Source organism: Eretmochelys imbricata, chromosome 2 (assembly GCF_965152235.1).
Source record: "Eretmochelys imbricata isolate rEreImb1 chromosome 2, rEreImb1.hap1, whole genome shotgun sequence".
Taxonomy (NCBI): Eukaryota; Metazoa; Chordata; order Testudines; family Cheloniidae; genus Eretmochelys; species Eretmochelys imbricata.
The window spans coordinates 242,337,037-242,351,444 of NC_135573.1; the positions used below are offsets into that span (position 1 = coordinate 242,337,037).

Consider the following 14,408-nt stretch of genomic DNA (forward strand, 5'->3'; position numbering starts at 1 on the left):
TATGGGGTTTTGAGGAAACTTATTGTGCATAGATCGCTAATGTTTTGGGATGGTCATACTTTAGGTTAGATAGAGGTGTGTAGGCTCTGTTTAAAAAACAACTCCTCTTTTTTCTCTTCTGCTTTGCTATTCTTACTGTTAAGATTAAACAATACTTGTTTTAAGAAGGCTGTTTTGGGTCACTGTATTCACCACTGGTCATGTGCTCCGACAGGAAATAACTGCAGGTACCCAAACCCAGTGGACCTGTTGGGAGTAATCCTGGGCAATTCACAGGGTACTGTGCCAGGAACCAGGTCTAGGAGTGGGAGAATTGTGGGACTGCACTCTGGGAGAGATGCAGGCATGGGGTCTAACATGTGAGGGGGAGGCCAGAGAGGCGTCAGAGGTACAGCTCACCTTGATCTGTGACAGTGAAATATGCCATGTATTGCTGTGAAGAACTTTATCTGTAATCCTTTTCAAAGAAAAGACCTTCTTTTGTCAGTTTCTAAACCTTCTTCCATTGAAGTAAGGAGCAAAACTTTTACAGTTGACTTCAGTGGGAGTAAGGTCAGGCCCACAGAGAGGTGCACATGCTGTTCATATGCACAGCACCATTTGTCAGACTTCCTAGTACAAAATCTAAAGGAAATACATTGGGTTTTTTTAGGACTGTCAAGTGATTAAAAAAAATTAATTGCGATTAATCGTGCTGTTAAACAATAATAGAATACTATTTATACAAATATTTTTGGATGTTCTCCACATTTTCAAATATATTGATTTCAGTTACAATACAGAATATAAAGTGTACAGTTCTCCCTTTATATTTATTTTTTATTATAAATATTTGCATGGTAAAAATAAAAAATAGTATTTTTCAATTCACCTAATACAAGTACTGTAGTGCAATCTCTTTATCACAAAAGTTGAACTTACAAATGTAGAATTATGTACAAAAAAACCTGCATTCAAAAATAAAACAATGTAAAACTTTTTAGAGCCCACTCAGTCCTACTTCTTGTTCAGCCAAACAAGTTTGTTTACATTTGCAGGAGATAATGCTGCCTGCTTCTTCTTTAGAATGTACCTGAAAGTGAGAACAGGTGTTCGCATGGCACTGTTGTAACCAGCATTGCAAGATATTTAAGTGCTAGATGTGCTCAAATAAATTTGTTAGTCTCTAAGGTGCCACAAATACTCCTTTTCTTTTTGCGGATACAGACTAACACAGCTGCAACTCTGAAACCTAAAGATTCATATGTTCCTTCATCTTCAACTGCCATTCCGGAGGATGTGTGTCCATGCTGATGATGGGTTCTGCTGGATAACAATCTAAAGCAGTTTTATTTTCATCATCTGAGTCAGACGCCATGAGCAGAAGGTTGATTTTCTTTTTTGGTAATTTGGGTTCTGTAGCTTTCGCATCGGAGTGTTGCTCTTTTAAGACTTCTGAAAGCATGCTCCGCATCCTGTCCCGATCAGATTTTGGAAGGCACTTCAGATTCTTAAATCTTGGGTCGAGTGCTGTAACTATCTTTAGAAATCTTACATTGGTACGTTCTTTGCGTTTTGTTAAATCTTCAGTTAAAGCATTCTTAAAACGAACAACAAGCTGGGTCATCATCCGAGACTGCTATAACATGGAAATATATGGCAGAATGCGGGTAAAACACAGAGCAGGAGATATACAATTCTCCCCCAAGGAGTTCAGTCACAAATTTAATTTACACATTATTTTTTTTTAACAAGTGTCATCAGCATGGAAGCATATACTCTGGAATGGTGGCCAAAGGATAAGGGGCATGCGAATATTTAGCATATCTGGCGTGTAAATACCTTGCAATGCTGACTACAAAAGTGCCATGTGAACGTCTGTTCTCATTGTCAGGTGGCATTGTAAATAAAAAGCAGGCAGCATTATCTTCCGTAAATGTAAACAAACTTGTTTCTCTTAGCGATTGTCTGAACAAGAAGTAGGACTGAGTGGACTTGCAGGCTCTAAAGTTTTAAATTGTTTTGGTTTTGAGTGCAGTTATGTAAGAAAAAAAAATCTACATTTGTAAATTGCGCTTTCACGATAGATTAAACTACTTTACTTGTATGAGGTGAATTGAAAAGTACTATTTCTTTTGTTATTTTTACAGTGCAAATATTTGTAATAAAAATAAAATAAAATAAAGTGCGTACAGTACACTTTGTATTTGTGTTGTAATTGAAATCAATATATTTGAAAATGTAGAAAAGCATCCAAAATATTTAATAAATTTCAATTGGTATTCTATTGTTTAACAGTGCGATTAAATCTGCGATTAATTGCGATAAATTTTTTTGAGTTAATCGCGTGAGTTCATTGTGATTAATCGACAGCTCTAGGTTTTTTGGCCTTTCCAGTCATTGCACGTTGGAGCACTCTCACTGCCAAATTTGAGCTGTTATAAAAACAAGAAAAAATTATAAAAAATCCTTTCCACAAAATATCGATTTGTTTTTTTACCTCAATTAAATTCTGTATCCTTTTCATTTATGACTTAAATATTAATTGTATTATAAAAGCAAAGACTATTCGGTATCTATACTACATGAAATAGTATGGACAGGATCAGAAGAACAGTGCCATATCTGTTCTCTGGATTTGATTTTCCAGATCTCTGGGTCAGGAGCATAATCTTTAATGAAAACCTCTGTATTACAGGTTTCAGAGTAGCAGCCATGTTAGTCTGTATCCACAAAAAGAAAAGGAGTACTTGTGACACCTCAGAGACTTAGATGCATCCGATGAAGTGAGCTGTAGCTCACGAAAGCTTATGCTCAAATAAATTGGTTAGTCTCTAAGGTGCCACAAGTACTCCTTTTCTTTCTGTGTTACAGGCCGTTCTTTAATTTCAAGGCTTTAAGGCCGTTGCCTCCAGATTCTCACAGTTGTCTGAAAATATTAAATCACTAATTTATATTGCCTAGTTTATTGCTCTCAGCTAAATGAGAACATTTTCTCACTATATAGCAGACCACACTACCCTGCATGGACTAGTTAATCCATCCGAAGCGTGTTTGCTAGTTTCTTTCCGATTTCAAGGCACACTTATATCTTGATCAAGTGCAGAGTGGACCCAGCAGACAGAAATTTTGTAAGGAATTCTAGGCCTGAATCAACACTTAGTCTGATGTAAACCAGGAATAATGCTACTAAATGAGATTATACCTTTGAAAAATTCATGGGAGTGGATCTTAGCATTTAAACTACAGTTCCTCAAAAACCAGTTCTTGTTTTGAAATGTAGGTCACAGTGCATGTAAAGCCCTTCAGACTATTGTAAGTGGCATGTTCATTTAGTAATAAACAATAAATAGGACATGAGAAGTTTACAAATATTTTGAACCTTTATAATCAATATTTATATCAGAGCAGCATGTAGAATACTAGATTGTACAGATACTATTTTGGGAGATAAAGAATCAATGCGCAAGAAAACCACTGACAGCTGTCAGTTTTTTTTTTTTAAAGTTTTGAACAGAACGTCTGCAACATTAATTCAGCCCTCTTGTGCATATGCATTATGATAGTCTTTAATTACAAGGTGTCACTCTGATTTTTTTTCCCCGTGACAGGACCCCTGTCTCATTCCGTACAGAGAGTGGACCTGCTCTGGGGATGAATTGTAGCAAAGGAGGACCCCGTCTCAATCACTGCAGAAGTTAGAAGGTGTGTAGCAAATGACAGGTTTCAGAGTAACAGCCATGTTAGTCTGTATTCGCAAAAAGAAAAGGAGTACTTGTGGCACCTTAGAGACTAACCAATTTATTTGAGCATAAGCTTTCGTGAGCTACAGCTCACTTCATCGGATGCATACTGTGGAAACTGCAGAGGCAGTGAATTGCAGAAAGAGAAAAGATAGTCTCATGCTTAAGGCCGTGGCATGCTGCCGTGGATAATTGGATTCTATCGCTGCCTCTGCCACAGAGTTCCTGTGTGATGCTAATCAAGTCACTTAACCCAAACTCGTGTCACTAATTGTGTGTTTTCCATTTTCTGGGTTCCTGACTTTCTGGGTGCCTAGGGTCTGTTTTTTCAGAAGAGCTGAGTTCTTGTCCTTGCAATTGAAACCAATGGGCTCTGTGCTTTGAACATATAAAGTGCTGTATAATGCTTAGTACTCTGAAAAATCAGGTCCTCAGTATTACCCAGAATTAATGGATACTTTTTGTCCCTAATCTCTGTACCTCAGTCCACACACCTCACAGGGGAGTTAAGAAAATAAATTAATGTTTGTAAAACACTCAGATACTATCGTGATGAGTGCCATATAAAAGATCCTGAGGAAATTAATAATTCTATCTTCAGAGCAGGGTCTGAACAGTGTGCAATAAGTAAAGCATGGAGGTCAGACATTGAACAGTAAAGAACTCAAAATATTGAATAGCTGCTCATTAAGTGAGCATCATCCAAACTGTGCACTGAATGAGGTAGGGGTCCAGTGCAAAAAAAATTTTTTTGGTCATATAATTAAAGATTGTATCATAAGTCTTATATATTAATAATGTATACACTTGGACTGAGGTTGAGATGGAAATAGGAGACAGACTTGTTGAAAGTCTCTGGGTAAAGATAAGGAGGTAAAAACCAAGGATGATGTCATGGTGGGGGGTCTACTACAGATCACCTAACCAGGAAGAAGAGGTGGATGAGGCTTTTTTTAAACAACTAACAAAATCATCCAAAGCACAGGACTTGGTGGTGATGTGAGACTTCAACTACCCAGACATCTGTTGGGAAAATAACACAGCAGGGCGCAGATTATCCAACAAGTTCTTGGAATGTATTGGAGACCATTTTTTATTTCAGAAGGTTGAGACAGCTACTAGGGGGAGGCTGTTCTAGATTTGATTTTGACAAATAAGGAGGAACTGGTTGAGAATTTGAAAGTGGAAGGCAACTTGAGTGAAAGTGATCTTGAAATGTTCATGATTCTAAGGAATGGTAGGAAGGAGAACAGCACAATAAAGACAATGGATTTCAAGAAGGCAGACTTCAGCAAGCTCAGGGAGCTAGTAGGTAAAATCCCATGGGAAGCAAGTGTAAGGGGAAAAACAATTGAAGACATTTGGCAGTTTTTCAAACAGACATTATTAAGGGCACAAGAGGAAATTATCCCACTGCGTAGGAAAGATAGGAAGTATGGCAAGAGACCGCCCTGGCTTAACCAGGAGATCTTCAATGATTTAAAACTCAAAAAAAAAAAAAAAAAAAAAAAAATCCTACAAAAAGTGGAAACTTGATCAAATTACAAAGGATGAATATAAACAAATAACACAAGTATGTAGGGACAAAATTAAAAAGGCCAAGGCACAAAACAAGATCAAACTGGGTAAGGACATAAAGGTTAACAAGAAAACATTCTACAAATACATTAGAAGCAAGAGGAAGACCAAGGACAGAGTAGGCCCATTACTCAATGAGGGGGGAAAGACAATAACAGAAAATGTGGAAATGGCAGAGGTGCTTACATGACTTTAGTTTCGGTTTTCACCAAGAAGGTTGGTGGCTATTGGACATCTAACATAGTGAATGCCAGTGAAAATGAGGTAGGATCAGAGCCTAAAATAGGAAAAGAACAAGTCAAAAATTACTTAGACAAGTTAGATATCTTCAAATCACCAGGGCCTGATGAAATGCATCCTAGAATACTCAAGGAGCTGACTGAGGAGATATCTGCACTATTAGCAATTATCTTCGAAAAGTTATGGAAGATGGGAGACATTCCTGAAGACTGGAAAAGGGCAAATATAGTGCCCATCTATAAAAACAACCCGGGGAATTACAGACACGGTAGCTTAACTTCTGTACCCGGAAAGATAATGGAGCAAATAATTAAGAAATCAATTTGCAGACACCTAGAAGATAATGAGGTGAAGAAGTAACAGTCAGCATGGATTTGTCAAGAACAAATTGTGTCAAACGAACCTGATAGCTTTCTTTGACAGGGTAACAAGCTGTGTGGATGGGGGGAAGCGGTAGATATGGTATATCTTGACTGTAGTAAGGCTTTTGATACTGTCTTACATGACTTTCTCATAAATAAACTTGGGAAATACAACCTAGATGGAACTACTATAAGGTGGGTGCATAACTAGTTGGAAAATCATTCCCAGAGAGTAGTTATCAGTGGTTCACAGTCAGGCTGGAAGGGCATAATGAGTTGGTTCCTGCAGGGATCGGTTCTGGATCTGGTTCTGTTCAATATCTTCATCAATGATTTAGATAATGGCATAGAGAGTACACTTATAAAGTTTGTGAAAGATACCAAGCTGGGAGGGATTGCAAGTGCTTTCGAGGATAGGATTAAAATTCAAAATAAACTGGAGAAACAGTCTGAAGTAAATAGGATGAAATTCAAGAAGGACAAATACAAAGTACTCCACTTAGGATGGAACAATCAGTTGCACACATACAAAATGGGAAATGACTGCCTAGGAAGGAGTACTGTGGAAAGGGATCTGGGGGTTATAATGGATCACAAGCTAAATATGAGTCAACAGTGTAACACGGTTGGAAAAAAAGCAAACATCATTCTGGGATGTATTAGCAGGAGTGTTGTAAGCAAGACACGAGAAGTAATTCTTCTTCTCTACTCTGTGCTGATTAGACCTCAACTGGAGTATTATGTCCAGTTCTGGGCATCACATTTCAGGAAAGGTGGAGAAATTGGAGAAAGTCCAGAGAAGAGCAACAAAAATGATGAAAGGTCTAGAAAACATAACCTATGAGGGAAGATTGAAAAAATTGGGTTTGTTTAGTCTGGGGAAGAGAAGACTGAGAATACATAAAAGGTGGTTACAAGGAGGAGCATGCGGAGCAATCCTACAAAATTGTTGTTCTTAACCTCTGAGGATAGGACAAGAAGCCATGGGCTTAAATTGCTGCAAGGATGGTTTAGGTTGGACATTAGGAAAAATGTTAAGCACTGGAATAAATTGCCTAGGGAGGTTGTGGGATCTCCCTCATTGGGGACTTTAAGAGCAGGTTGGACAAACACCTGTCAGGGATGATCTAGATCAGGGGTGGGCAAACTTCTTCGGCCGAGGGCCACGTCTGGGTGGGGAAATTGTATGCAGGGCCGGGGCAGGGGGTTGGGGTGCAGGAGAGGGTGCGGTGTGCAGGAACGGGCTCAGGGCAAGGGATTGGGGCAGAGGAGGGGTGTGCGGTGTATGAGGGGGCTTGGGGAAGGGGGTTGGGGTGCAGGAGGGGTGCAGAGTGCAGAAGGGGGCTCAGGGCAGGGGTGCAGGAGGGATACAGACTGTGGGAGGGAGCTCAGGGCAGAGGGTTGGGGTGCAGAAGGGGTGCAGGGTGCTGCAGGGGGCTTAGGGCAGGGAGTTGGGGGCCGGGGTGCAGGAGGGATTCGGGGTGCAGGCTCCGGCCCAGCGCCGCTTACCTAAAGTAGCTCCAGGGTGGCAGCAGCGCACACTGGGGCCAGGGCAGGCTCTCTGGCTGCCTGCCCTGGCCCCATGGTGTGCCGCGCCGCGCCGCTCCGCTCCAGGAAGCGGCCAGCACCACATCCCTTCGCGGCCCCTGGGGCAGGGGTGGGCCACAGGGCTCCGCATGCTGCCCTTGCCACGTCTCCAGGTACTTCCCCCGAAGCTGCCATTGGCCGTGGTTCCCCGTTCCCGGCCAATGGCGGGGGAGGGGGGATGATGCCTGGAGGCAAGAGCAAAGCATGGAGCCCTCTGCGGTGCCCCCTCCCCCCCGGGGCCCCAGCTGGTTCTGAGAGTGGTGCGGGGCCTGCGGCACCAATGGGGAGGCAATCCTGTGGGCCAGACCCAAAACCCTGAGGGGCCAGATCTGGCCCACAGGCCGAAGTTTGCCTACCCCTGGTCTAGATAATATTTAGTCCTGCCTTGAGTGCAGGGGACTGGACTAGATGACCTCTCGAGGTCCCTTCCTGTTCTGATTCTATGATTCTAAGATTGCACAGGCAACCGTAATTATGGCATTTCTTAAATTCTGAGTGCTTGACTTTGCAACCTTAAGAAAGTTCTTTTAATATAATTTGTGTGTAATATATAAAAATGTTGAAACTTTTAAGTCTGTTATCACATGGCCCTGCAGAGCAAGTACCATTGGAAAGGGGAGATTCTCAGATCCCAGCAGGACTGATTGCTTTCACTTAACCCTGGACTATCTGAAGACAGACTACATTTCTGCATGTTTATGGATTGAAAACTATTTTCATTTGCTTATAGAGGCACATTGGGGCTCAGCATAACAAAGTCACATGGCTTTAAAGGCATTTTTTGTTTTCAAAATTAGTACCAAGAGCATTTCTTAAAAAAAAAAAAAAACAAAAACCCACCCTCAATTATATCTACAATAGTTTTTTCTGTAAATTACGTGTCAGATACAGAATACATAATGGCGTGGTGTATAGACATTTTATCAGTAGGAGTTTAGAATGGTCAGATTACTCATGAGTGGCTCGGTCAATGTCAAGATTTTGAGTGCTAGAGGAAAGAACTGGGTGTGAGAGTAAAAGGAGAAGAGGGACATGGATGGATGAGTGAATGAATAGGAAACTGAAAATATCCCCATACCATTGCTATAAAGCTCCTATTTAGATCTGCAGAGTTGCAAGATATCTGCCTAGAAATAATTACTGATCCAGGACTGAACATTACTTTTCCTGGGCATTGGGCCAATGTAATTTTGGGAAGAATTCCATGTTTGGGGGAAGAAGAAAACATTTCTATAGGAGTTGAATTTAAAAATAACTGTATAAAACTTTGTGCTTGTTGAAGCCGCTCCCAGGTTTGGAGTGCCAGAATAAGTCTCAGTGGAAATTGATGAGTGGGTAGAGTGTTAGTGATGCAGTCAGAAATTCACAATAACTAAAATTTGCACATGGCTCTGCATTTGAGCATATTGAAATCACTACCTTCTATATGACTACAAGATATGTAGTCGCCACAAAGTGGGATCTCCCCAGTCCATACTTGCTACTTCCAAGAACAAAAAGTAAGAACCGAGATTTTCTTCCATTGAGATTTTGATCCCTTAGTCAGCACAGCCTCTTCCCCACTCTTGCTCCCCCTTTCTTGCCTGGTATAGAAAGCGTGTGGATCTGATTGAGCAGCCTGGACCTCCCAGGTCCCTTTGAACAAGCATGAGAGAGTGAGGTGTTGGGGAATCCCAAATTTCATGGGGGTGCTGGGATGTGACACCCTCAGTGTCCTTAGTCCTAGTAAGATCCAGAGGGGTATTAAATCCCCTCACAGTTGGATGTGCTTGCACTATGTATCTGAACTAGAAATGTGCTGAGGCAGTCTGACATCCTTTTGTGGGTTAAATGTGTAGCATTGTTGGCTAGGTTACAGCCAGCATTGTTCATGGAGTCTGTAGTTTAAAACCTCTTTTGGTATCTGGCATTTAAGGTATTAAAACGTTGACTGGCAGGTGAAATAATTTGGTGTAGCAACAACTGATCGTTTAAGTCTGTCAGGATATGATTGAAACTGCAAGTTTATTTTGTGTCTTTAGATTATTATTTTAAATGAGAGGGCACTGTGCTTCATGTAATTCACGTCTCTCCTTAAAATACACCTCTTCATAAAATCACACCTTCTTTCTGTCCTTCCTTCTCATCACTTCCAGTCCCTCCCTCTTCTGAGCTATTTTCTGTTGTTGCCTTTAAATTATAAACTCTTCAGGTTGGGAAACCTGTTCTGTAAAGACCCTTGTAAATGCAGTGACATACAAATGCTTTATAAAGTATATACACAACTTATGCAATCCTATTAAAAGAAAAATAGTTTAAGGGGTGGATAGACCATTAAATTCCTATCCTGAATCTGCCTCCATGCAGTTCACCCATCCAAATTCAGTTGCAAGATTCGTAGATTACAAGGCCCCTAGGAGTCACTGGGATCATCTAGTCTAGGCTGCTGCGAGAGACAGGCTGTGGACTTCCTTGAATTAATTCCTATTTGAACTCAAGCATATCTTTTAGAAAAACTTGCAATCTTGATTTAAAAATTGCCACACATGGAGACTCCACCACAATCTTTGATAAGTTCCAATGATTAATTACCCTCACCATTTAACTATTTTCATCTTATTTCTAGTCTGAATCTGTCTTGCTTCAACTTCAAGCCACTGGATCTTGCCCTTAGCCCTGCAGCTGCATTGAAGAGGGGATCTCACAGGATAATAAGAAAGTGGGGAGGAATGATGGAGTTAGAATAAAGCTTTCAAATGGATCGACTTTTTCAAACTTGTGTTCATGATATTTAAGATGTAATTTGTTCCAACTGGCAGGCCTGCAGCTCAGATCATTAGGGGCTATATGAAATAATTATCATTTCAAGCTGACTTAAAATACAGTGTTAATTACATTTTCAAACAAGAAATACTCCCCCACTCCCCGTTTTGGGATTTTGTTGTAAGTACAAGTTTTACAATTTTTAGCAAAATTTTAGCAATTCACCTTTGAACACCTCTACTGGGGATTTAGCTTTCTGTAGCAAATGCGGAACAGATAGCTCAAGACTCTTGTTCTTCACTAGTTCACATTTTTCCTTAATTATTGTACATTAAATAGGGTTAGACTTAAAAACAAACTGACATTTATATTTTTATTAAGGAGTATGACGGGTAGTACATAGTAGGCAGGACATTGAGTCAAGACAGAGTATATTACACTGATATCATGAAAGTATATGTTGTGACTCATTCAATTACATTAGTATTCATCCTTCCAGTATTTTATTTTCTCGAGGTTACAGATTTCATTATTTTTGAGTTCCTTTAGCGGAAGCAACATTTTTCTTCTTACACTCACAAGCCTTGGAAACAATATTTTTCCTGTGTACTGGTGGGTATATCCATGTATTATATATAAGGCTACGATTATGTTACAGAGGTCACGGAATCCGTGACTTCCAGCAACCTCCGTGACATTGGGGGCCCCCAGCTGACTAGCCCTGTAATGTGAAAAACTGCTGACCGCATGCGCTAGTAACAGTAACATCTGCTGAAGCCAGCAGCGGGGGACCCCTGCAGCAGCCCAGACACAGGAGCTACTCAGTGGCCACGAGCAGCCACCCCCACCCCCGCAGCTCCCAGCGTCCGGCCACAGCAGAGGGACTCCGGAGCTGCTCAGTGGCATCTGGAAGGTCCCCCTACTGCTCCCCAACCGGCGGTGGTCAGGAACCCTTCCCTGCTCCATCTTTGCAGGGGCAGTGGGGACCCTTCAGGTCCCTGCTGTTGCAGTCGGGGGAGGGGCAGGGTGCTGGACCCTCTTCTCTCCCCATTTTAGTAAACAATTTTACAAAACCTTTTGTAGTGGTAAACACCCATTTTTTTCATGGTTTGTGTGTATAAAAAGATCTTCTGTACTTTCCACAGTATGCATCCGATGAAGTGAGCTGTAGCTCACGAAAGCTTATGCTCAAATAAATTGGTTAGTCTCTAAGGTGCCCTTTTCCTTTTCTTTTTGCGAATACAGACTAACACGGCTGTTACTCTGAAACCAGCCTTAATTATGTATTAGGCACCTTTTAGCATTTTTACACAAGCATTTTCTCTGTCATGTGGGAGTTTGAGAAAGAGAGGTGCTCTTGAATTAATGGAAAGCTGCCAGAGGAGTCTTCTGTTCCCATAGCACAGAATGGTTGGTCTCTAGGATCATGCTGATTTTTCACTTAATATGGAGAAATCACTTATTTCCTTCTCTTTTCTTAGAGAGAAGAATTAAATTACTCTTTTCTGATGGTATCATTTATGTAGATGCGACTATAAACTTTATCATCATTTACAATTAAAAGTGACAGGTTTCAGAGTAGCAGCTGTGTTAGTCTGCATCCGCAAAAAAAAAAGGAGGACTTGTGGCACCCTTTTCTTTTTAATTAAAAGTGAAAAGCTTTTGAGTTCAGTACTGGGATATTCCAATGAGAATTCATCATAGAATCAGAGAAATTAGATGGAAAAAGACCTACTATTTATTTCCATGTCCACAGGTGCCACCCCCGCAGCTCCCATTGGATGTGGTTCATGGCCTGTGGGAGCTGCGGAGCCAGTGCTTGGGGCGAGGCAGAGGCAGCGCACAGCCACCTGCTGCCCCTCCACCTAGGAGCAGCAGGGACAGGTCGCTGATTGAGGGGAGCCACCGGAAGTGAGCGCCCCCCCAGATCCGGCACCCTGAAACACCACCTGCTCCCCAACCTCCTGCTCTGAGCCCCCTTCTGCACCCAAACTCCCTCCCAGAGCCCGTACCGCCTCCTGTGCCCCAACCCCGCACCCACTGCCGCACCCAAACTCTTCCTCCCTCTTAAGTGGAATTTCCCTCCCCCCCCTTCCCCCAACATGTCGGGTAAAAAAGCTTTTACTGTAGTTTCCACCATCACCAAGGTGCCCCAGTGTGTGGAACAGAGCAGTAAATAGATATGGGCAGTTTTCTCAAGCTTAAACCTAGAAAAGACAGAATGAAAGTCGAAGGAGGGGAAAACCTTAACCTCAACTACGATCAGTGGTATTGGACTACAGATTGCCACAGTGGCTTGAAACCTTGTGGTCAAACTGGACTCATTACTGCTCCTGGACATGCCATTGTCATAGTGACCAGGAATTTCTCCTCCTCTCTCACTAACAAACTTGCATCATTCTCCCTCAGATGAGAACCTAGCCATGGTGATCCATGCTTTTGCCTCCTTCAAGTTAGGTGACTGCACCTCACTTAACATGGACTAAACACAGCTTCCACAAGAAAGCAGAAGACTTACAACCTGCTTTATATTCCACAAAGATCAATTCTGCTGGTTGTCAATTCACTCCAGAAGGGAATTCCTGCACTCCAGAAGGGAATTCCAATCTACAATCCCCTTGAATGACTGCAGCCTGGCTCCCTCAGAGGTCACCTTACCTTCTGCAACTCTCCAAGATACCTATGCTCCGTGGGGACAATGCTGCTGCAGAGACCTCGTTTTAGACCCTCAAGTGCGGTAGCCAGAGTCTTCTCAATAGCAGGACCCTAGCTCTCGTGTAGGAAGAGCCATACTAAGCCCAAGCCTGGCTAGGTCTGAAATGAAGTTTAAGATGCACCTTTTCCATTTTCTTTTTTCTCCGGGAATCATTCCTACTTAATGAATTTTAAAAATAAAGTTGAACATACATATTTGTACTCTCCTGTCGCGTGGAGGAATGTAGAGAGAAAACACTAGTTGCACTAGTTTCTTTGGCTACTTCTTTGCTTTGTTCAACACTAAGACCCTGATCTAGCAAATCACTTAAATATGTACTGAACTTGAAGCATGTGAATAGTCCTATTGGCTCCAAAGGCAGTGTATTCCTCATTTGCTTGAGTGTTTTGCTGGATTGTGGCCTTAAATGCCTAGGTAATCGGTTCCGTATACATGCAATGTTGGCTGAAACTTGTTTTTTTGAATTGCCATCCTTTATATTGTAATCTAGGAAATGGCTGTACTTATAAACTGCTGCAATTACATGTTCTAGACATGGCATATGATTTGACCTGATTATTTGGGCTTTGAAAGTTGGGGAAACTTCTGAACAGATTGGGTTAATTCCCAGAGCTCGATATGCTATTGCATAATTTTAGAAATCAACTCCAAAAATGGTATTTTGAAAGATTCCAGTTAGAAATGCTGCACAGTAGAGTGAGTCATTCAGTTTTTCAATAGGCAGATTGTATCTCTGCGCTGACTTCTTTGCATAAATTATAGAGATTTTATAACCCAATAGAAGAAGGAGATCTACAAGAGCTAGGAGTGTTTTTTTGTTTTTTCCCTATGATTTCATTTTTAAAAAATCTTTGGGTTTCTGTTGCTTTTGATGGCAGGAGACTGATTAGGGAGATCATCACTTGGTGTACCCATTTAACACTCTTTGACCTTATGTTTCTGCTGTCATGAGAATATTCCCTTAAATGGCTAACTAGTATTAAACTAACATAAGCAGCCCACCAGAGTGAAGAAGGCAAGATAGAAAAACAACAGACATATCTCAGGCATTAAGGACCAAGTTGAGATTATGTCTAGATCAATGTAAGGAGACTCTCAATTCCTACTTGATTTCCCCCTTGATCCAGGGGACAAGCAATCTGTGGCTCTTCACCAGTAGCAGATTACTTCCATCTCCAGTCTGCAACTTTGCCTGTATCAACTCACTTGCACTGGCCGGCATGTTGGGAAGTGGAACCAAGAATCCAGCCACTACTTACTCCTCTCTGCTCACCATCATGCAGGAGAAATAGCACCTCTTCTGAGCCAGCTTCACACATGCACCCAGAGAAGCAAGCACAGACTGCACAGAGTAGAGGGGGTGTGGGGTAGGGGATAGAGAAAGGTCTTATGCCTCCTTATTCCCTTGTGTGGCAGCATAAGAGGAAGGCACTATCAATGCTCATTGAAGTCAGTGGGAGT

The 14,408-nt window shown here is 41.6% G+C and overlaps 1 protein-coding gene across 4 annotated transcripts in view; it reads left to right on the top strand.

Moving 5' to 3' along the window:
- Positions 1 to 14,408, top strand: part of CCNY (cyclin Y) — a 224,634-nt gene that overhangs the window by 118,524 nt on the left and 91,702 nt on the right. For 2 of the 4 annotated variants that reach the window (XM_077808318.1, XM_077808320.1), the window contains one exon: positions 3,591 to 3,684. The exons of the other annotated variants lie outside the window; for them this stretch is intronic. The gene's annotated coding sequence lies outside the window, so the exon portion shown is untranslated. The remainder of the gene's footprint in view (positions 1 to 3,590; positions 3,685 to 14,408) is intronic. 4 annotated transcript variants of the gene reach the window in all.